This window comes from Pan paniscus, chromosome 19 (genome assembly GCF_029289425.2).
Source record: "Pan paniscus chromosome 19, NHGRI_mPanPan1-v2.0_pri, whole genome shotgun sequence".
NCBI lineage: Eukaryota > Metazoa > Chordata > Mammalia > Primates > Hominidae > Pan > Pan paniscus.
The window spans coordinates 93,557,310-93,580,938 of record NC_073268.2 but is presented as its reverse complement, the minus strand read 5'-3'; the positions used below and the strand labels follow the sequence as shown (position 1 = coordinate 93,580,938).

General features: G+C 47.3%; 1 long non-coding RNA gene across 1 annotated transcript; it reads left to right on the top strand.

The window, feature by feature from the left end:
- Positions 1–91: 91 nt before the first annotated feature.
- On the top strand, positions 92–22,662 carry LOC129392946 (uncharacterized). Its single transcript, XR_004667384.3, has 3 exons — positions 92–529; positions 18,861–18,917; positions 22,454–22,662. It is a non-coding gene; the product is annotated as an uncharacterized LOC129392946 (long non-coding RNA).
- The last annotated feature ends 967 nt before the right edge of the window (positions 22,663–23,629 follow it).

Sequence of the window (23,629 nt, the reverse complement as noted above, 5' to 3'; positions counted from 1 at the left end):
GGACGTCACACTGAGTTCATTTCGTTCCAAGAGCAAAATATATACCGTGAAGGGCCCACCTTTCCTTTTCTCCTTGTTCTATAGGGCGATTAGCATGGAGAAGCCATCACACTGTAGTGGAGGGGAGAGGGTGGCTTAAAAATAAATGGGCTCTGGGAGGGAAGGAGTAACTTGCAATGCCACTCTTGGCACTCTTGGCATTGTGCAGGAAGCCCAACCCTCAGCTCTCACCCACACAGAACCCCAGCATCTGCTGAGCTTCTGCCACTGCTGAATGTACCCCCGGGAAGAGCTCCGAGCTTCTGCCCTGCTGAATGCACTCCTAGGAGGGGCTCCAGAGAGGCCCCCAGCATGGCTACCCCTGTAGGAAAGCAAGCCGTGATGTTTCTGAACACAGGGGTGGCTTGCCACATTAAACATGCCAGTGCTCTGAGGTGTGGAGACTGCGGGAAGCGATTCAATATTTTCATGGAGGCTCATTATATTTGCTCCCAGACCAGAAAAGCCGGAGCCTATTACTGCTCTCTTGGTAGGATTTTTTTTTTTAATCCTTGTATATTACAAGAACATGAATTAAGCTCTGATGAACGCGATATTAATTAATTACATGAAGATCCACGTGGGAGACAGGAGGGGGTGGAGGGAGAGGTTGTGCTATGCAAATGACCGGGAGGAGAGATGCTGCCGGAAATGTGCTTCTCATTGTTTCTGGCTCCAGAACGTGGAGGCGTGCGCAGTGGGCTCAGCCAGGGAGGTTTACCTGCAGGCAGCAGATGTGGCTTCTGCAAGATTTAAAGCCTCTGGCACCATTACAGACGAGGAACGTTGGGGGGGCCTGGGCATTGCAGCAGCGGAGAGGGAGGAGGGGAAGAAGGACTCCGGTTCAGGCCGCCATCTTCTCAAACTGCAAAGAGGGAATTTAAAATCCGTTTCACATGTTCCAAAATGGCTGCTCACAGCCCGAGCCCAGGAAGGTTGCAAAGGGCCTTGTGTGGCTCAGAGAGCCTCCTGGACTCTTTCTGTCCATAAAACAGAGCCTGAGTGTTGCAAGAAGAGTCCTTGACTACTAAAGGCAGATCATTCTCCTCCAAAATATTTTGCAGAAACCACTTAAAACTCCCTCTCCAGCTCTGAGCCCCAGGGGGAGGGGCTGCTGCCACTGAAAGCTGGCAAAACAAAAATGACAAGGAAAAATGGGAGACTGAACTTGAAAATCAAGAGAGGGGGCCTATAGCCTGAGCCCAGATTCAGTGGCCACTTCCCAGGTGGCCCTTGTATGCTGCTGAGAGGTGACAGTGTGCTGGCAGCCCTCGCTCACTCTCGGTGTCTCCTTGGCCTCGGCGCCCACTCTGGCTGCCCTTGAGGAGCCCTTCAGCCCGCCACTGCACTGTGGGAGCCCCTCTCTGGGCTGGCCGAGGCTGGAGCCGGCTCCCTCTGCTTGCAGGGAGGTGGGGAGAGGGAGGTGTTGAGGGAGAGTTGTGGAGGGAGAGGCGCGGGTGGGAACCGGGGCTGCCCAGGGCGCTCCCCGGGCCAGCGCGATTTCTTGGTGGGCCCCACACTCTGATCGGCTGGCTATCGCCAGCGGCTCCAGGCAGTGAGGGTCTTAGCACCCGGGCCAGCAGCTGGGGGGGGGCGGGGGCGCCGGGTCCCCCAGCACTGCCGGCCCGCCCGAGCCATGCTGGAATTCTCGCCGGGCCTCAGCTGCCTCCCCACGAGGCAGGGCTTGGGACCTGCAGCCCGCCCTGCCCGAGCCCCCCACCCCCACCCCCTCGTGGTGGGCTTCTGCTTGGCCTGAGCTTCCTCGACGGGGGCTGCCCCCTGCTGGGCAGCGCCCAGTCCCATGACCGCCCAAGGGTTGAGAAGTGCAGGCGCCTGACGCGGCCCTGGCGCAGAATCCACTAGGTGAAGCCAGCTAGGCTCCTGAGGCGGGTGGGGACTTGGAGAACTTTTATGTCTAGCTATAGGATTGTAAATACACCAATCAGCATTCTGTGTCTAGCCCAAGGTTTGTAAACACACCAATCAGCACCCTGTGTCTAGCTCAAGGTTTGTAAATGCACCAGTCAGTGCTCTGTGTGTAGCTAATCTAGTGGGGACTTGGAGAACTTTTGTGTCTAGCTAAAGGTTTGTAAACGTGCCAGTCAGCACCCTGTCAAAACGGACCAATCAGCTTGCTGTAAAATGGACCAATCAGCAGGATGTGGGTGGGGCCAGATAAGGGAATAAAAGCAGGCTGCCCGAATCAGCAGGGGCAACTTGCTGGGGTTCTCTTCTGAGCTGTGGAAGCTTTGCTGTTTTGCTCTTTACAATAAATGTTCATTCTTTGGGTCCGCATTGCCTTTATGAGCTTAACACTCACCGTGAAGGTCTACTGATGCCAGCGAGACCACGAACCCACCAGGAGGAATGGAACGAATAACTCCGGACGGGAGGAACGATCAACTCCAGAGGCGCCGCCTTAAGAGCTGTAACGCACGGTGAAGGTCTGCACCTTCACTCCTGAAGCCAGAGAGACCATGAACCCACCAGAAGGAGGAAACTCCAAACACGTCCAAACATCAGAAGGAACAAACTCCAGACACACCACCTTTAAGAATTGTAACACTCACTGCGAGGGTCGGTGGCTTCATTCTTCAAGTTAGTGAGACCAAGAACCCACCAATTCCGGACACACTGCCACCCCCCCCCCCCCCCACCTTCAGCGTGAAGCGGGATGAGCCCTAGATACATAGCACCTTTCTCACCCGGACTGGAGACCTGTCCCCAGGGTAGGCGGTAGATTCCTGGGTGCCACCAGGCAGGGTCTGGTTCAAATGAGAAGATGATTGGCAGGTACAGTGACATGAGCTATGGGTCATCTGGAGATCCCTAAACGCATGAGGTGTGGGTCCAGGCAGCAGATAATTAGGTCCATGTGAAGGCAGGACCGATCCTGGAAGGCCAGGGAGCAAAAAGTCCACAACACATGAGGTTTGGGAAGGAGTCTGAGCAACTAACTAGAGCTGGAAGCCAGCAGCAGGAGTGGCTTTTGATGTGGCTGGATAGGCTCAGGGACTCAGGAACTTGGGCTCTAAAGCCACAACCATCAATCAGTGAGACAGGTATGGGGCTGCAGGTAGAAGCCAGAGTCACCAGGCTGGGGGAGGGGAGTGAGAGGGAGGAGCAGAGGAAGGAGGCTCCCATCATGCCCCCTCCTCTTCGAGAAGTGTTCGCGTTCTTTCCTCTCCTTGATGTGAACATTAGTCAGAACGCCAGAGTCAAACATCCTCCTTAGCTGTAAGGTGTTGTTTATTAGGGATTCTGTCTGCCAGATATAGAACATCTCAAAAGCACCAGTCATAAAATGTCAGACATTTCACAAATGCTGTGATCGTTAATTTTATGTGTCAACTGGATCGGGCCACGGGGTGCCCAGAAATTTGGTCAAACATTAGAGTGTTTCTGTGAGGGTGTTTTGGGTGAGATTAACATTTATTTATGACAGAGTCTTGCTCTGTCACCCAGGCCTGAGTGCAATGGTGTGATCATGGTTCACTGCAGTCTCGACCTCCTGGGCTCAGGTGATCCTCCTGCCTCAGCCTCCTGGGTAGCTGGGATTAGAGGTGTGTGGCACCACACCCAGCTAATTTTTCTGTGTGTTTTTAGTAGAGACACGGTTTCACCATGTTGGCGAGGCTGGTTTGGAACTCCTGACCTCAGGTGATCTTCCCACCTAGGCCTCCCAAAGTGCTGGGATTACTGGCATGAGCCACCGAGCCAGGCTGAGATTAACATTTAAATCAGTAGACAGAATAAAGCAGTTTGTCCTCCCTAGTGTGGAGGGGGGTCCTCATCATCAGTTGAAGGCCTGCACAGAACAAAAGGCTGACCCTCCTCCAAGCAAGAATGAATTTCTCCTCCCTGATGGTCTTCAAGCTGGAACAACAGCTTTGTCCTGCCTTCAGACTTGACCTGACATTGGCTCTCCTGTGTCCCGAGACTGCCAGCTTTCAGACTAGAACTATTACCATGGGCTGTCCTGGTTCTCAGGCCTTTGGATTCAGACTGGAACTCCACCATCAGCTCTTCCTGGTCTCCAGCTTGCCCACTGCAGATCACGGGACTTTCCAATCTCCATGATCACGTGAGCCAATTCCTAATAATAGATCTCTTTATATAAACAGGACCAACAGGAGAGGCAGAGATATAGACAGAGGGGAGAACCCTGACTAATGCGAATATTCACCAGCGATTTCCCCTGCTTCCTCTGGGCTGGGGACATAAATTCAAGATGGGTTTGGAGCTAAAGTAGATCCTGGCTGGGAGCAGTGGCTCTCGCCTGTGATCCCAGCACTTTGGAAGGCTGAGGTGGGTGGGTCACCTGAGGTCAGGAGTTCGAGACCAGCCTGGCCAACATGGCAAAACCCCATCTCTACTAAAAATACGAAAATTAGCCAGGTGTAGTGGCGGGCGCCTGTAGTCCCAGCTACTTGGGAGACTGAGACAGAAGAATCGCTTGAACCCAGGAGGTGGAGCTTGCAGTGAGCTGAGATCGCGCCACTGCACTCTAGCCTGGGTGACAAAGCGAGACTCCATCTCAAAAGAAAAAACCAAAAAAAAAAATTAAAAATAAACAAAAATAAAATAGATCCTGTTTTTATCTTGAAAGACCAGAAGAGAATTTTTCTATATGTCTGTGCTAGATACTCTCTATGGCATTCAGCATCCAGTTCCACCACCTTGTAGCATGGGAGCTAGAAGGCTAAATGCTACATTTCCCAGACCACCTTCATTTTATAGGATACCAGCTGTAAACCAAAAAGCATCTGAGATAAGTCTCAATTAATTTAGAAAGTTTGTTTTGCCAAGGTTGAGGACCTGCCTGTGACACAGCCTCAGGAGGTCCTGACGACATGTGCTCAAGGTGGTTGGGGCACAGCTTGGTTTTATACATCTTAGGGAGACATGAGACATCAATCAATATATGTAAGCTGGGTCGGGCACGGTGGCTCACGCCTGTAATCCCAGCACTTTGGGAGGGCAAGGCAGGCGGATCACGAGGTCAGGAGATCGAGACCATCCTGGTTAACATGGTGAAACCCTGTCTCTACTAAAAATACAAAAAAATTAGCTGGGCGTCGGGGCGGGCGCCTGTAGTCCCAGCTACTCGGAGGCTGAGGCAGGAGAATGGCGTGAACCCGGGAGGCGGAGCTTGCAGTAAGCTGAGATCGGGCCACTGCACTCCAGCCTGGGCGACAGAGCAAGACTCTGTCTCAAAAAAAAAACAAAAAAAAATTATATATATATATATGTAAGCGGTACATTGGTTTGGTCCGGAAAGATGGGACAGCTCGAAGCGGGGAGGCACCTTTCAGGTCATAGGTAGATAATGGTTGCATTCTTTTGAGTTTCTGATTAGCCTTTCACTGAATACACAATTGACAGTAATAGTCACTCATGCCTTGGTCTGGCTCAGTGAAACAGTAGGGCAGGGGAAGCCATCAGATCTGCATTGGTCTCAGGTGAGCAGAGGGATGACTTTGAGTTAATCTGTCCTTTGTCCACAAGGCATTTCCTTGCGGGCAAATTGTGAGGGAGGTCTGTAGCTTTTTTTTTTTTTTTTGAGGTGGAGTCTCGCTCTGTTGCCCAGGCTGGAGTGCAGTGGCCGGATCTCGGCTCACTGCAAGCTCTGCCTCCCGGGTTCACGCCATTCTCCTGCCTCAGCCTCCCAAGTAGTTGGGACTACAGGTGCCTGCCACCACGCCCGGCTCATTTTTTGTATTTTTTAGTAGGGACGGGTTTTCACCGTGTTAGCCAGGATGGTCTCGATCTCCTGACCTTGTGATCCGCCTGCCTCGGCCTCCCAAAGTGCTGGGATTACAGGCATGAGCCACCGCACCCGGCCGTGCTTTTTTACCTTTGTAACTATCTTCTTTAGGAATAGAATGGGAGGCAGGTTTGCCAAGCTGCAGTTCCCAGCTTGACTTTCCCCTTTGGCTTGGTGATTTGGGGGTCCTGAGATTTATTTTCCATTCACACCGCTGTAATTTAGGGTCTGCCCATAGATACACTTATGCAGTATTTGGAAGGTGCAGGGACACAGCAGTCCTAACTCTTTCCTGCAGCGGGGGTGGTTCCTGAGCAAGCCCCAGCATATCTAGCTCCTGATCCCCTCTCACTGTCTAGTCTCCAGCTTCACGGGGACAACAGCTTGGTCCCACCTTCAGACCTGAACTGACATTGGCTCTCCTGTGTCTTGAGACTGCCAGTTTTCAGACTCAAACTTACACTGTGGGCTGTCCTGGTTCTCAGGCCTTTGGATTCAGGCTGGAATTCCATCATCGGCTCTCCTTGATCTCCAGCCTGCCCACTGCAGATCCTGGGACCGGGAGGTGGGAAGCAGTGATGATGCTAGTCAGGATTTTCTTCTCAGTCACTTTGGAAGCCAGGGACCTCCGGCTGACGATGCTCCACCCTGGGCCGAGTCTGGCTTGTGCACTAGTTCCCGAGTTCTTGTCCCACGCTCAAAAAGAATGAGGATGCTCTGACAATCTCAGAGTGAGCAAGGCAGGGAGTTTTAGCGAGTGATGAAACAGCTTTCCGCAGAGAGGGGACGGAGGGTGGTCCCCTTACGGGAAGGCGGGGATGTGGGGGTAGTCCCCTTACCCAAAGGCGGGGACATGGAGGTGGTCCCCTTACCTGAAAGCAGGAAAGTTCCCCTAATATGGCTCAGTCCAGGGCTTGTTATGGGCTCAGAGGCTGGGAGGGCAGGCCGTAGGTAGTACTGAAAAAGGCAATATTTGATTGGTTGAAAGGCATTATTCAGAAAAATCAATCGGGGAAGGGCGGGCAAACAGGAACAGAAGTTCTCACTCTGCGTCTCGGTTTCATCCGGCACCAGCGGTCCAGTCTTTCAGCCTTCAGGCTGTTTTTGGCTTGAAGGTGGGTTTCACCAGGCACCCATCCCTGTCTACGCAGGTGGCTGCCTCCTGTTGCATCACTAGCAGTCATTTTAGGGGCTCCCTCTCACAGCCACAGTGCCGTGACCCTGAAGCTAGTGATGGACCCTAATGTCTTCTGTTTTAGCTTTCCATTAACTCTGAAAGCACCTAATTTCTTACATTAAATCCCTTTTGAGGCCAGGCATGGTGACTCACACCTGTAATCCCAACACTTTGGGAGGCCGAGGCAGGTGGATCACTTGAGGCCACGAGTTCAAAACCAGCCTGGCCAACATGGTGAAACCGTGTCTCTAGTAAAAAATACAAAAATTAGTGAGGTGTGGTGGTGCACACCTGTAATCCCAGCTACTTGGGAGGCTGAGGCACAAGAATCACTTGAATCCAGGAGGCAGAAGCGGCAGTGAGCCAAGATCCCACCACTGCATTCCAGCCTGGGTGACAGAGTGAGACCCTGTCAAAAAAAAAAAAAAGCCCTTTTGGCTTGGAACACCCAGAGTGTGCTTCCTGGTCTTGTTTCTGACTTTAAAGAGACAGTCTTTATCATTTCATCACTAAGTACAATGCTTGCTATGAGTTTTTGGTAGACAACCATGATTACTAGATGAAGTTATTATTATTATTCACAAGTGACCATTAAATTTTAATCCTGTACCTTTTCCATGTGTGTTGAGATTGTCCAGTCACCAGTCATCTGGTTTTTAACCTTAATCTGTTGGAGGCACTTCTGACTATGTTGGCATGAAAAGGTTGGTGAATTCTCTCCACAAAAAAACAAGTACGAAATGGACAAAATTAAAAATCAACCACCTTTGGGGGCTAGTCAACCAAAGACAGACAATGAGTTGAGAAGCTTCCATTATTGAGAAGCTGCAGAGCTTTTGGCAAGAGTAGTAAAGCTGTGGTCTTCTTGTTTAGGGATGCTCTATCCTCCCCAAGCTGGATCAGCAAGAACAGTTATGGTAGCCAGAGGGGGGCTGACTTGGGACAGAGGAAAAAATCTGCAGTTTTCCCAACTAAAAGTGATGAATTCAGTAGAGTACAAATTGGAAAAACCCAGTTTCATAAACTCAACCTTGGACTCCAAGTTGGGGTAAGCAGCAAACCAGTCAGGAATTTCATGGCTAGGCACGGTGGCTCACGCCTGTAATCCCAGCACTTTGGGGGGCCGAGGTGGGCGGATCACAAGGTCAGGAGTTTGAGACCAGCTTGGCCAACATGGTGAAAACCCATCTCTACTAAAAACAAACAAAAATTAGCTGGGCATGGTGGCGTGCACCTGTAATCCCAGCTACTCAGGAGGCTGAGGCAGGAGAATCACTTGAACCCGGGAGGCGGAGCTGGCAGTGAGCCCAGGTAGGGCCACTGCACTCCAGCCTGGGCGACAGAGCAAGACTCCATCTCAAAAAAAAAGAAAAAAAGAAAAAAAAGAAATTTCACAGGGAGATCCTAGGAATAAGAGAGTACTGGAAAGGCTGAAACAAACTTTTCACAAACACCGCGCTGACTGGGAAACTATGAGCCTCCTCGGGGCGGGCCTGAACCAGCCCAGCACAGAGTGGAGGCCAAGGGATACTCGGCTTCAAATGCACTCCCAAATCCACACACACACAGAGCAGCGAGGAAAGAAGGCTTAGGTAGGGCCTAGGCGTTTGGGCACAAACTGTGCCTGAATTATTGGCTGATCACTAGGCAATGCAGACTCAAGGATAATTCCTGGGAAGGCAGGCTGAAAGATAAAAAAGCTGAGCAAAGCTATCAGCAGACACATACCATAAGGGGGACATCCCCCAGTGTAAGTCCAGGAAAGGAAAAAAAAAAAAAAACTCAGAAAAATAAATGGAATCCAGGCCAGGCGCAGTGGCTCACGCTTATAATCCCAACACTTTGGGAGGCTGAGGTGTATGGATCACTTGAGGTCAGGAGATCAAGACCAGCCTGGCCAACATAGGGAAACTCCATCTCTACTAAAAATACAAAAAAAATGGCTGGGCATGGTGGTGAACACCTGTAGTCCCAGCTACTTGGGAGGCTGAGGCTGGAGAATTGCTTAAGCCCAGGAGGTGGAGGTTGCAGTGAGCCGAGATCATGCCATTGCACCCCAGCCTGGGCAGAAAAGTGAAACCCTGTCTCAAAAAAATAAATAAAAATAAATGGAATCCAGAGCTACTGCATTATAATATTTAAAATGTCTAGTTTTTGACCAAAAACTATGAGATATGAAAATAAACAGGGACATGTAACCCATATCTGGAAAAAAAAAAAAAAAGCAGTCAATAGAAATGGATTCTCTGAGTGAGCCCTGATGTTGGATTTAGCAAAGATTGTAAAGTAGGTACTAGAAATATGTTCAAAGAACTAAAGAACTTAGATGCTGTTAAAATGACAAGTTGGGCCAGGCACGGTGGCTCACACCTGTAATCCCAGCACTTTGGGAGGCTGAGGTGGTCAGATCATTTGAGCCCAGGAGTCAAGACCAGTCTCTAGCAACATGGCAAAACCTCGTGTCTACAAATACACAAATTTGGCCAGGTGTGGGGACCCACACCTGTAGTCCCAGCTACTCAGGATGCAGAGGTGGGAGAATCACTTCAGCTCAAGAGGTCAAGGCTGCAGTGAGCCAAGATCACACCACTGTGCTCCAACCTAGGTAACAGGGTGAGACCTTGTCTCAAAAAAAAAAAAGAAAAAAAGAAAAAAAAAATATATATATATATATATTTCCCCCCACATATACATATATACTTGTTATAACAATAAAAATGAGTTATTTAAATTTTCTTATTAAAAATCAGATAGAAGCATATGTTGTTTACAAGAGACACACCCAAAAGAAATTCAGTATTAAAGAGATACGCAGATGAGGCAATGATGGCTAAAGGGTACAAAATCTCAGACAGAAAGGATATGGGGGAGGGCTTTTTGAGATCTATTGCATAGCATGGTGAATATAGTTAATAATGGCATATTCTACATTTCAACATTGCTAAGAGAGTAAATTTTAAATGTGCTCACCACAAAAAATATTAAGTATTTGAAGTGACTGGTATATTAACTAACATGATTTAATTATTCCACATGGCATTCATGAATTATTTTGTATAGAAATCTTTACCCCATAATATACACAATTATAAATTATCAATTTATAATTTTAAAATATTAGAGTTTAAAAATTAAAATGCCAGCAAAAATTATTAGGTAAATGCAAGAAAACAGAAAACAGAGATAAAAATCTTATTAAGCATCACAGAATCAAAAGCAGAAGATATTAAAATGAATGGGGTTATTTTATATTAAGGGCAGAATCCACAATGAAAATATAACATAAAATATAATTTGTCTCAAAAGATATTTTGAAATGGTCAAAATGCAAAACAGCATTACCTCTGCAGCACAACAGTGACAGCCACTCTCAGTCTTTGATAGTCAAGTGGACAAAAAATAGACCAATTATTTTAATAATATAATTCATAAGGTTGAACAACTTTCTACCTGTATCTATAAACAGATAAAAAGGTAGGTTGTGATAGCCGGCCTCCAGGATGATCCCCAGTGACCTTCACCTCTTAGTATTCACGCACCTGTGTAGTCTGCTCCCACGCTGTACTGGGGTTGGTCTGTGTAACCAATAGAATATGCAGGAATGATGGTATGTCACTTCCAAGGTTAGGTTATAAAAGACACTGCAGCTTCTCTTTCTTTCTTTCTCTTGGATCATTCATTCTTGAAGAAGCCAGTTATGATGTGAAGAGAGGCTCACATGGCAAGGACTGAAGCCTCCTGCCAACAGCCACACATATGAGCCACCTTGGAAGCAGATCTTCCTGCACCGGTCAGACCTTCAGATGACTGCAGCCCCAGCCTCCACCTCGACCACCTCATGAGAGATGCTGAGTCAGAGCCATCCAGTTAAGCTGCTTCTGAGCTCCTGACCCACATCAACTGTGAGATTAGAAATGTCTGTTGTTAATCAAAACCTCAATGAGATACCATCTTACACCAGTTAGAATGGCTGTTACTAAAAAGTCGAAAAACAGCTGATGCTCGTGAGGCTGCGGAGAAAAGGGAACACTTAGACACTGTTGGTGGGAGTGTAAATTAATTCAACCATTGTGGAAAGCAGTGTGGTGATTCCTCAAAGGGCTAAAAACAGAACTACCATTCAACCCAGCAATCCCATTACAAGGTATATACCCCAAAGGAATATAAATCATTGTACCCTAAAGACGCACGCATGCAAATGTTCATTGCAGCACTATTCACAGTAGCAAAGACATGGAGTCAACCTAAATGTTCATCAATGACAGATTGGATGAAGAAAATGTGGTACATATACACCATGGAATACTATGCAGCCATAAAAAAAGAATGTGATCGTGTCTTTTGTGGCAGCATGAATGGAGCTGGAGGAACTAATGTAGGAACAGAAAACCAAATACCTCTTGTTGTCACTTATTAGTGGGAGCTAAATGATGAGAACTCATGGACACAAAGAGGGGAATAACAGACACTGCAACCTACTTGAGGATGAAGGGTGGGAGGAGGGAGAGGAGCAGAAAAAAGTGACTATTGGGTAGTAGGCTTAGTACCTGGGTGATGAAATAATCTGTACAACAACCCCCCATGACATGAGTTTACTTACATAACAAACCTGCACACATAACCCTGAACCTAAAATAAAAGTTAAGAAAAAACAAAGAAATGTTTGTTGTTTGGGCTGTTATGTGCTGAATGCAGCAATAGGTAACTAATATATAGATAGATGGATAGAAAGATTTTACACTTACATCCTACTGCTGTAATAGCTATAATATGCCATCTCTTCAAACATCAATGGAACAGTTACAAAACTGATTATACGTTGAATCACAGCTTCTTTCTTTCTTTCTTTGTCTTCTTTCTTTCTTTGTCTTTCTCTTTCTTCTTCTTCTTTTTTTTTAGAGGGAGTTTTGCTCTTGTTACCCAGGCTGGAGTGCAGTGGCACGATCTCAGCTCACTGCAACCTCCACGTCCCGAGTTCAAGCAATTCTCCTGCCTCAGCCTCCCGAGTAGCTGGGATTACAGGCATGCACCACCACGCCAGGCCAATTTTGTATTTTTGGTAGAGATGGGGTTTCTCCATGTTGGTCAGGCTGGTCTCAAACTCCCGACCTCAGGTGATCCACCCACCTTGGCCTCCCAAAGTGCTGGGGTTACAGGCCTGAGCCACTGTGCCCAGCCAGCATTTTTATTTCTAACCACTTTCTTTTCTATCTGTAACACAGCTAAAATTTGATAAATGTATAGACCCAGGTCAAAAAATGAAAATTACTGGGCAGAACCTGAGATGTAGGCCTTAGGGTCTGTCTAAAAGTCAGAATCATAACATCTGGCTCTAATACCTGATAGTGGTTTTATGGATTTTTTTCCCTCATTAAATATATCTATTTTTTAAAAAGATATGCTTGACTTTGTATTACTGCTGACATGGCCTAAATACATTGAACACATAAAATCCTTTAACACTTTTCATTCTTGCTGCATTTGGGTTTTCCACACAAAGAACAAGGACACAAATAAGAGATCATTATATTTGCCTTAGTCTGACAGTGGCAAAGTAGGGTGGTAGGGGCTGTCTTTGCTTGCTGAAGCAAGGAATATGTATTTAAAGATACATGGGACCCAGGCACCAAGCTCTTTCCAGGAAGAGAGACAAGTACGCCCTGTTCCTGCGGTCCAGGAACACAAAACAGAGTCAAGCTTTTAGTAGCAAATGTTATTTGGCTGTATGAATTTTTGACAAATACCCATTACACGCAAGTTGCTGGCCTTGTGATGTGCTTTGGCTGTGTCCCCACCCAAATCTCATCCTGAATTGTAGCTCCCATAATCCCCACGTGTTGTGGGAGGGACCCGGTGGGAGGTAATTGAATCATGGGGGTGGGATTTTCCTGTGCTCTTCTCATAGTAAGTCTCATGATATCAGATATCATGATATCTGCACACACTGTCTTGCCTGCTGCCATGTACGATGTGCCTTTGCTCCTCCTTTGCCTTCTTCCATGATTGTGAGGCTTCCCCAGCCATGTGGAACTGTGAGTCCATTAAACCTCTTTGTCTTTCTAAATTACCCAGTTTTGGGTATTTCTTCATAGCAGTATGAAAATGGACTAATATACCTTGATATTAAAAGGCTTATATGTAACGATTTTTAAAAATCCTCTCACCAACAGAGGACATTTTGAGGCCATCCGAATAAACCAAAACAACACATCTGTTAATCCAAGAAGAGTCTGTTTTCTGTCTTGTTCTATAAAGCAGTGAGAACACAGTCTACATTTCCTAACCACAATTGTTTAAAATATGAAAAACAGAAATTAATGGTCAAGTTTTAACAAAGCCTAACAGAAACACTCAGTGGTTTGGAAATTTTAAAACCTTCTTTTAATAATGATTAGGTCAACAAAGAAATCAAAACCTATTGTAGATTATTTAGAAAATAATAGGATACAGTCACAGTTGAATTTAGACGTGAATTCAAAACTTTATTATTATTAAGGAAAATAAGAAATAACAAGAAAGTATGTTAACTATAGTTTTAAAAATAAAGCAAGTTAGCAGAAATAAGTCCTAACATCAATCTCAATACTCACAAATAATGCGAATGGATTAAAACCCTCTGTAAAAAGATAGAGACATTCAGATTCTTTTTTCTTCTTTTACTGGTTAGTTTTTATCGAGGCAAAATTTACCTGCAGTGAAATACACAGATCTTAAGTGTAAAATTCAATGAGTTGATAAATGTGTAAATACATGCTACCAGAAAACCAATAGCCTATTTACATCATCCCAGGCCATTCACATTGAGTCTCCACCTCCCCATAGGCAACCAGAGTTCTGGTTTTTATCACTATGGATTAATTTTACCTCTTCTTTTTTTTATTATTTATTTATTTATTTATTTATTTATTTTGAGACGGAGTCTTGCTCTGTTGCCCAGACCGGGGGAGTGCAATGGCACAGTCGCAGCTTGCTGCAACCCCCATCTCCTGGGTTTGAGCAATTCTCCTGCCTCAGCCTCCTGAGTAGCTGGGATTACAGGCATGTACTACCACACCTGGCTAATTTTTGTATTTTTAGTAGAGACGGGGTTTTACCATGTTGGCCAGGCTGGTCTTGAACTCCTGACCTCAAGTGATCCACCCGCCTCGGCCTCTCAAAATGCTGGGATTACAGGCATGAGCCACTGCACCTGGCCAGTTTTGCCTCTTCTTGCATTTCATTCTCCGTGGAATTAAATACTATGTGCCCTTTGCAATAGGCTTTTCTGTTCAACATAACATTTTAAAGAATGAAGCATGTTGTTACATGTACCAGTAGTTCATTTTTTATTGCTAAGTCAAATTCCATTGTATACATATATCAAAATTCTTCTATTGATGAACATCTGTGTGTTTTCTGGTTTGTCTCTATTTTAAATCCAGCTTTTATGAATAGAAGCATTCCAGCACAAGTCTCTGTGTGCTTTGTGGACCATTCTTTCCCACGCTTTGCCTCTCTCGCCTCTTTTTACCATCATAGCCTGGCTTCCAAATAGCTACTTCTCACAGCTCAGTCTGAGTTAGGTGCCACCCCCTGGCTTCCATCACCCTCTATGCCAGCTCTGTCATCACACCTAATATCTTGAGTGTAGTTATGATAGAGTCATCTGTCTTTCCAGACTACAAACTCCTGGACAGAGGTTGTCCTGTCCTTTATGACTTAGATTCCTGGTAGTGAGCCTAGAGTCTAGCACATAGAGGTTCTCAAAAAAAGAAAAAAAAATCTTAAATGAACAAACAGGTAACTGCACAAATAAAGATAGATGAGCAAAATTAACACTAGCACATTCAGGAAGCAGTGAGGAGACTGGCCTAATCGTAGAATGTAGAAAGGTGGGTAGATTACACCTCTCAGCAGATTTTAATCCATACTGATGACCAACCTAGAAGAGGAATTCAGAGCTTTGAAGACATGCACGATTACAAGGAGCAAGTTCAGTTTCCTTTCGGAGATGCTGAGCATTAAATTAAACTTTCTAATCCCTGAAAAACAGCCTCAACACGATCTGCACACTTCTTTGTGCTCTGCAGCTGACAGGGGATGGGGAGTGGCAAATATCGGCCTTTGGAGCATTAAAGAGGAAGCTATTAAGGCTGCATATTTTTTCAAAAAGAAAGAGTACAAAGAATTACAAGAAACCCCCTAAATTACAAGTGTGGGTTACAGTAATTGCTAAATTACAGAGCTCCAACTTTATTAGATACACACCCCCTCAGATTCTACAGTTTTCAAGGGCTGCCTTGAGCTGACAAAAGCTAGAAAGCTCTGTGGGAAGTGTGGCGGGGAGCTAAGCAGGTTAGCTAATGGGAGCCCCCTTTATGGGCGAGGCCAGGACACAGAAATCTGGACCAGGACCAATGAAGTTTTTGTTTTCTGGTGTTAAATTACCCTGGGGGGCAATACAGCCTGTGCTGGGGTTTGGAAGTAGGACTGGGATGTTAGCATTTTTTTAATATGTGGAAGCAGCAGTGGCCTATGGCCAATTGCTATGGAATCCTGAGAATTCTTTCAGGGTCTTTGAAGTGATTGGGTTCAGGCCCAGAATGCCCTTCATCAGGATAGTATCTGTCATTATTTTTACCATTCCCAGCTGAAAGCTTCAAGAATAAGATCTTTCATCCTCTGAAAGTTACCACCCATCTCTGCACTGTTGCAATATCCTGTTTAACAACACTCACCTTTATACACCATGTTTACATCCTCAAAGCCCTCTGACCTTTCTAATACAGGCACACATTACGTTTTTCATACTGTCCTCTTCTCTCTCAAACACTTACTTAAGGGAAAGACCTGATCCTACTTTCAAAACATTTGAAGTGAGTGGTTAAGTGACTTTAACTGAAGCTTCATTAAAGCCCAGATCCAAGTCAACTGCATATTAGATTGACTCAGTCCCTCACACTAATGGCCCAATAGAAGAAGGGGTACATTCTTTTTCCAGGAGACATATACTTACTATAGGCACTACTTTTTTAAAAATATACTACATTTCAGACTAAAAAAATTGCAAGACATGCAAAGAAGCAGGGCAATGAGACTAATAATCAGGGGAAAAATTACCAATAGAAGTAGATCCACAGATGACTGAGTGTTGGAATTATTAGACAAGGACCTTAAATAAACTAAAATAGAGATGTTAAAAGATCTAGTGGGAAAGGTAGACAGCATGTGTGAACAGATGGGAAATTTCAGCACAGAAATGGAAACTATAAAATAACCAAATGGAAATTCTAGAGATGAAAACTGTAATATTAGATACAAAGAGTTTGTTTGATGGGTTTAACAGCAGATTGAACACAGTAGAAGAAAAGATCAATAAAACTGAAAGGATCTTAAAGACTAGTCAATAGAAATTATCCAAACTAAAATTCAAAGAGAAAAATAATTAACAAAATAAAAATTTAAAAAAGAACAGAGTGTTGAAGAACTGTGGAAAAATATTAACATACATGAAATTGGAGCACCAGAAAGAGAAGAAAAGGAGCATAAGGCAGAGTAAATATTTGAGGAATAGTTGTTGAGAATTTTCCAAAATCTAAAAAGATCAGCCAATAGATCCAAGAAACTCAATGAATGCATACTGTATTAGTCCATTTTCACACTACTATAAAGAAGTATCTGAGGCAGGGCACGGTGGCTCACACCTGTAATCCCAGCACTTTGGGAGGCCGAGGTGGGTGGATCACGAGGTCAGGAGTTCAAGACCAGACCAACATGGTGAAACCCCATCTCTACTAAAAACTACAAAAATTGGCCAGGTGGGGTGGCATGTGCCTGTAATCCCAGCTACTCAGGAGCCCAAGGCAGGAGAATGCTTGAACCCAGGAGGCGGAGGTTGCAGTGAGGTGAGATTGTGCCATTGCACTCCAGCCTGGACAACAGAGCGAGACCCTGTCTCAAAAAAAAAAAACAAAACTAAGATTGTGTAATTTATAAAGAATATAAAGGGCGTAATTGACCCTCAGCACTGGCCCTGCCAACAAGGGTAGGTGCCCCTCCTCTGGGAACCTTCCCCGGTGGCCCCCGTGTACCTCTGTCATGGCACTGGCTTCATTGTATTATGATGCTCTGTATACGTGTCTGTCCTCCCCACCCAACCGGCCGCCCCCAGGTTCAGAGTCCTGACTTATTTGCCCGCTTTGTTCCTCCAGGGCCCAGCATGGTGCTGCCTCCGTGAATAGGTGCTCCATATTTAAAAATAGATGCTGCGGTTCATGGCCCAGGAGATAGGTCCCAGTACACAGAGCCAGCCTTGAGCACTTCTTCAGTCTGAGGCAACAGGGAGCCTGCCACCCCCACCCCCACCCCTACCATGGGCAGTGAAGTGCAGTGGATGCCACTGGACCACAGATCAGACAGTGTTTTACATCCTGACTCAGTCCCTCACCAGCTGTGCACCCTGGCCAAGCTCCTTGACCTCTCTGTACCTCAACTTCACCGTGATGGCACCTGCCCCGTGGGACTATTTTGAACATTCAGGGAGAAGCAGCGCAGGGAAGCCTCGTACTGAGGACATGCTCAGAAAGTTGCTACGTCCCAGGAGGAGGGGTGCCAGCCAGGCCTGGGCAGCAAACAGCCCAGCTTCTCCTTTGCTGTCAGCTCTGCCCTCCACTTGGCTGGTTTTCTGATTCCAGAGCAGAGGAGCAAGATGAGGCCACAGCAGGGCCTTTATCTTTATTTCAGTTTCAGGATGTTGTTGATGGTGATGATGGAGAAAATGACGATGATATTGATGGTTGTGGTGATAATCGTGATGATGATGGTGATGATGATGATAATAATTATGGTGACATTGATGGTGCTAGGTAAGGCAGTAGGTACATTACATGGATGGTAAGGTAGTAGTAGTGATAATGATGGTAATGGTGGTGATGGTGATGTTCATGGAGATGATGGTGATGGTGGTGATGATGGTGATGATCGTGATGCTAATGATGGTGGTGATGATGATGGTGATGGTGGTGATGATGATGGTGATGATGATGGTTGTGGTGATAATGATGGTGACAGAAATAATGATGGGATGATGGTGGTAATGGTAATCACAGTAGTGATGATACTGATGATGGTGATGGTGATGATGATAATGATGGGATGATGGTGATAATGATGGGATGATGGTAGTGGTGATGGTGATCATAGTAGTGATGATACTGATGAAGTGATGATGATGATAATGATGATAATGATGGAGATGGTGATGATGGTAATGGTGATGATCATGGTGATGGTGATGATGATAATGGTAATAATAGTGATAGTGATGATGGTAATGGTAATGATGATGATGGTGATGGTGTTGATGATGGTGATGAGATGATAATGATGGTAGTGGTGATGATGGTGATAGTGAAAATGATAATGATGGGATAATGGTGGTGGTGATGGTGATCACAGTAGTAATGATATTGATGATGGTGATGGTGATGATCATGATGGTGATGGTGATGATCATGATAGTGATGCTGATAATGATGGTGATGATGGTAATGAAGGGATGATGGTAGTAATGATGGCAATCATAGTAGTGATGATACTGATGATGTGATGATAACAATGATGATGATGGAGAAGGTGATGATGATGGTCATGGTGATGATGGTAGTGATGGTGATGATGATAGTGATGATAATGATAGTGAGGGTGATGATGGTAATGTTGATAGTGATTACAGTGATGATGGTGATGATGATGGTGGTGGTGATGTCAATGGTGATAATGATGGCTCACATCTATGAAACACTCATTGGCTAGACACTATTGTAAGTGCTTTACATGAACTAACTCATTTAATCATAACAATCCTATGAATTGGGTACTGTTGTTACCATTTTATAGATGGAGAAACTGAGGCATGGACCCAGGTTAAGTCACCCATCTGAAGTCACTCAGCTGGTAAGTAGAAGAACCAGGATTCAAAACCAGCTCCAGAGAAAACTGCCCTTTGATGACCTTTGCAAATGAACACAATCTAAGAGCTTACAAAGAAAATATGATGGAGAGAGGAGGATGCGCATTACCTAAAAGAAATCAGGCTTTAGGAAAGTACAGCGGAGATAAGAAAAACCCAGAGAGCCTGGAGCTGAAATTTTCTCCCCTGCTGATGCCACCTTGAAGGGTTGACTCACTGAGGGCTTAACTGCAGGCAGTTTGCAAATGGACAGCGTGTTTGTTTTTCCCCTTTAACCGTTTTGATGTGTGTAGATGGATGTCCCTGGTTCCCATTCCTGAGTTTTGCAATGCTGATTTTGTAACTCTGCCTGTGCCAACAGAGGGGTCATCTCACAGCTGGGTGCCATGCAGTGGCAGTGGCAGCACCTCTCCACCCTCATCCAAGAGTGCAGCTAATCTCAACACCTCCCCACTCAGGGCTAAACCCACAAACACAAGGCACAGCCTGGTGGGCTGTTTTGGACCCTATGTCTTTCCCCACATCTTGTGCTGTGAGGGTGTGTGCATTTATCGGAATTCTCACATGTGCACTCATAAACACACTCATGCACACACATACCTCACTCTGAGACCCTACATGTCCCAGCATGACGCGTTGTGAGGTGGCCGTGCTTCAGCCCTGGCTGCCTTCCAGAGAAGGTGGGGGCATAGGAAGAGCTGTCCCCAAGCAGCACCCGAACATAAAGCTCCCGAAGGAGGAAGTCTGGAGTCCAGGTCACCTCCACACTCTCCACTGCATGACTTTGAACCTTCTTAACCTCTCTTTCCTCATCCGTGAAGTGGAGCAGCAGCCCCTGATGTGCCCTCTTCAGAGGGAACACAAGGATGAGAATCTGTGCCAAGCAAATGTCAGGGTTCATTGTTCTAGGACAGGGTCTTTCTGTCCCCTGACCCCACCCTGCCCCATTCCCAGGCTGCTGTGCAGGGGCTGACGGTCCAGGCAAGTCTCCAAGGAAGAGGAGTAGGGAAGGGCAAGGGATGGGGGCTGGATGAGGAGAGGGGCTTCCTGCAGGATTCCTCAACTCCCCTGCAGGGCAGAATATAACTATTATTATTATATTATTGAAATGTCTGTCTTTTGAGCACTTTTCCCATGTAGACTGGACAGGGTCAGCCCGTTGCCCAGGCTGGAGTGCAGTGGTGTGGCCATAGCTCACTGCAGCCTCGAACTCCTGGGCTCAAGTGATCCTCCTGTCTCAGCCCTCTGAGTGTCTGGGACTATTGTGCGAGCCACCACGCCTGGTGATTCTTCTTGCAGAAGAATCAGAGCAGAGATCCAATTCCCTCCCTCCAGGGACACGGTGATGGGTGTATGCGGAGAGTGTGCCTTGGACCCTTAGATAAAGAGTAAAGATCCTTAGGTCCTGCTGAGCCCCTGTAATGGGTCATCCCTTGGGTTGAATCTGGGGCTCCACTAACCTGCCTGAGACTGGGTCCCCACCTCCCAGCTCATCTGCTGGGAGAGACTGCTGCTGGCTTCTCCGTGCGGCCGTTTCCTTCAGAGGACTTACATTTCCTTCTGGTCCCGGGCTCTGATGAAGTTATTAATCAGGGAGATGGAGGAGGCCGTGGCAGTGCTCTACGTGCCAGGACTGGCTGATCAGGCCGATGCTGCCACCCCTGGTGCCCGAAGCGGAGGCGGTGAGCGTCCTGAGGAGCGTGCACAGCTCCCGTGCAGCGACCAGCCTCTGAGTAATTAGTTTTTAAATCAGGCAGATGGTTCAAGAACCACTCACTCTGGGCCGCTTTAATTATTTATACCCCCTTTGTATTCTGATTATGCATAGCTGTCCTCTTTGAAAGGGAAGGAAGATGTTTTCTCTGATAGGCTCTCAGCATTGATTCAGCTGCAACTTCTCCGAATCCCAGTGGAATCTGAGGCTTGCCCGGAAGCAGCAGTGGGCGCCGTGGGGCAGGGCCCTGGACTGGACCCACGGAGAGCTGGCTGGGGGTGTCGAGGACTTTCTGCATCACATGTCTGTGGGAGCCGCCTCACCCTGCTAAAACCGGACGATGCTGCAGCGCCCTGCTGGGAGCACAAGGCGGAGGGTGCAGCGGGGAGAGCCTCGGCTAAACACAAACCCGGGCTCCAGAGCCGCTCAGTGGACCCAGAAAAGGAGCAGGCGCGGCCCACCCTTCAGGGCTCTCGGGGGAGCCAATGTGATGGCGGATATAGAACCTGGTGCAGGTGGGCGCTGGCCCCACGGTGGCTCTTGGCTTGGGTCAGAATTCATCCCGCCCCGGGGGGCTCCTTCCTGCCTCTCTCCCCCCACAGTGTTGAATGATGACTACATGCTGGTCCTCAACCCCATCTGTCAGATGAGCTCACTGAGGCTCCAACCATTAACCCCAGGCCCAAGCACACACAGCAAAGCAGGCCTCTAGCCCAGCCCCTGGGCTCCGATCCCACATTCTCTCCACCTGGCTGTGTCCCCGGGCCTGGGACTGACACCAGCCGTCCCAGGGGCCCCTTGCATCTCCCTTCAGCCCCTCTCTCCCCTCACCTACCCCCACTCTGACCTCTGAGGGGTTCCTCAATAAGCGATCTGTGAGGAATGACCTCCTGGACTCTTTCACATGGACCCAAATTCAAGAAATGCCAAGCTGAGCCAGGTGCAGTGGCTCACGCCTGGAGTCCCAGCACTTTGGAAGGCCAAGGTGGGAGGATCACTTGAGGCCAGGAGTTTGAGACCAGCCTGAGCAACACAGAGAGACCCTACCTCTACTTTTAAAATTTGTTTATTTTTATTTTTTGAGACAGAGTTTCGCTCTTGTCACCCAGGCTGCAGTACAGTAGCGTGATCTTGGCTCACTAAAATCTCTACCTTCTGGATTCAAGTGATTCTCCTGCCTCAACCTCCTGAGTAGCTGGGATTACCTGGGATTGCAGGCGTGCACCACCATGCCCAGCTAATTTTGTATTTTTTTTAGTAGAGACGGGGTTTCACCATGTTGGCCAGGCTGGTCTCGAACTCCTGACCTCAGGTGATCCATCTGCCTCGGCCTCCCAAAGTGCTGGGATTATAGGCATGAGCCACTGTGCCCGGCCTACTTTTTTTTTTTAATTAGCCAGGCTTAGTGTCTTACACATGTGGTCCCAGCTACTCGGAGAACTGAGGCAGCAGGATTGCTTGAGCTCAGGAGTTCGAGGCTGCAGTGAGCCATGATCGCACCACTGCACTCCAGCCTGGGCAACAGAGGGAGACCCTGTTGAGTCTACACGGGAAAAGTGCTCAAAAAAACGGATATTTCAATAAATAGGGTCAAGGAATGACTTTGTGCCTGACCTTCTGAGCTCCAGGAGACCTTCGTGTATGTGACTCTGAGGGTTGGCAGGCAAGCTCTCGAAAGATGCTTTGCCCATCCATGGGCCTGAAGGCAGAGACCAGAGACTCGATGGGAAAGAGGGGAGGGCTGGGAGCGGGAAGGAGAAGGGGAAACCAGTCCTCGGCCTCCTCTTGTCTCTTCGTTTACAACAGACTATTCCACCATGGGCTTCTGAGCCATCCCAGTTGCTTCTTGCTCCTTCTAAGTGAGTTTGCCAAGCACCAGGCACCTCTGTCATCTGGGAGGAGGGACAGGGACGGCCCAGCCAGTCGCCGCACGGACCCCCACCAGGCCTCCAACTGCAGCCCAGGTGACAAGAGTAAGAATTTAGAAATCATCATTTCATTCCATATGTTGACAGGGTGGAGTACTGTATAGCTATTAAAATTATTTTTCAAAAAATAATTTCGATTATCAAGTGATATGCACAATCGGAGCTTAATTTTGGAAAAACAAAAAAACCCAAATGTTTGCAGAAGCGTTTTGTTTTAACTCCCACGCACAGGCAGGCTGACCGGCAGGGGTGGAGTTCCGTGCCTGTTGTTGCTCTTGCTCTTCTCTATTTTCCCAACATTCTACAATGGACAGGTATTGCTTCTATTATCAGAGAAAAACCAGAGCATTTAACTTTTTGCATTTTACTGAAGGCCAAGGCCTTCAGGAGAGCAGGGAGCCTGGTGGTGTGGGGTTGGGTAGGCAGTCCCCAGAGGTCTGCAGCCCAGCCCCGCCTGGCCCAGCCTGGAATCAGCCCAGGGAACGCAGCTTACCTGGGACTCTCCAAGGAGAAGGACCCGAAGATTTAGGCACCTTACAAGTGACATTTTAATCAATGACTGTTCCCTGTGCAGGCACCAGCCCAGCATCCCCTATGCAGCTGGTTCTGCTTCTCCGGCCCCTCCTGGCCATGCCTTGAGGCAGCTCCAACATCTGTAAAGCATTCCTGCTCCCGGGCAGGAAATGCGCCACCACTCAGGACACCTGAGCTGGGCCCAACTTCGGTGGAAGCCTCTCCCCTCCTTGCTTCCAAAAGGATGGGAGGGGAGGGGAGGAGAGGGAGTAGGAGGGTGATGGGAGGAAGCCAGGGCGCTCTGCTGGGTTCTGCTCTTGAAGCCTGCTCCACCTACCTTTCCACCTACCTAGAGAACCTCACCTGGGCTCCCTGCTGGAGCGGAAAAACACCGGCCACTTTCTGGGAGTGCACGGGGTGGGATCCTCACAGCACAGAGTGCTTTTGAAGCCCTCAGGGGCCACACACCTTCCTCCCCTTCCAGTCTCCTGGGCAGCAGGTTTCCCCCCAAAACCAGATCCAGCGGGATTTAGAGCAATGC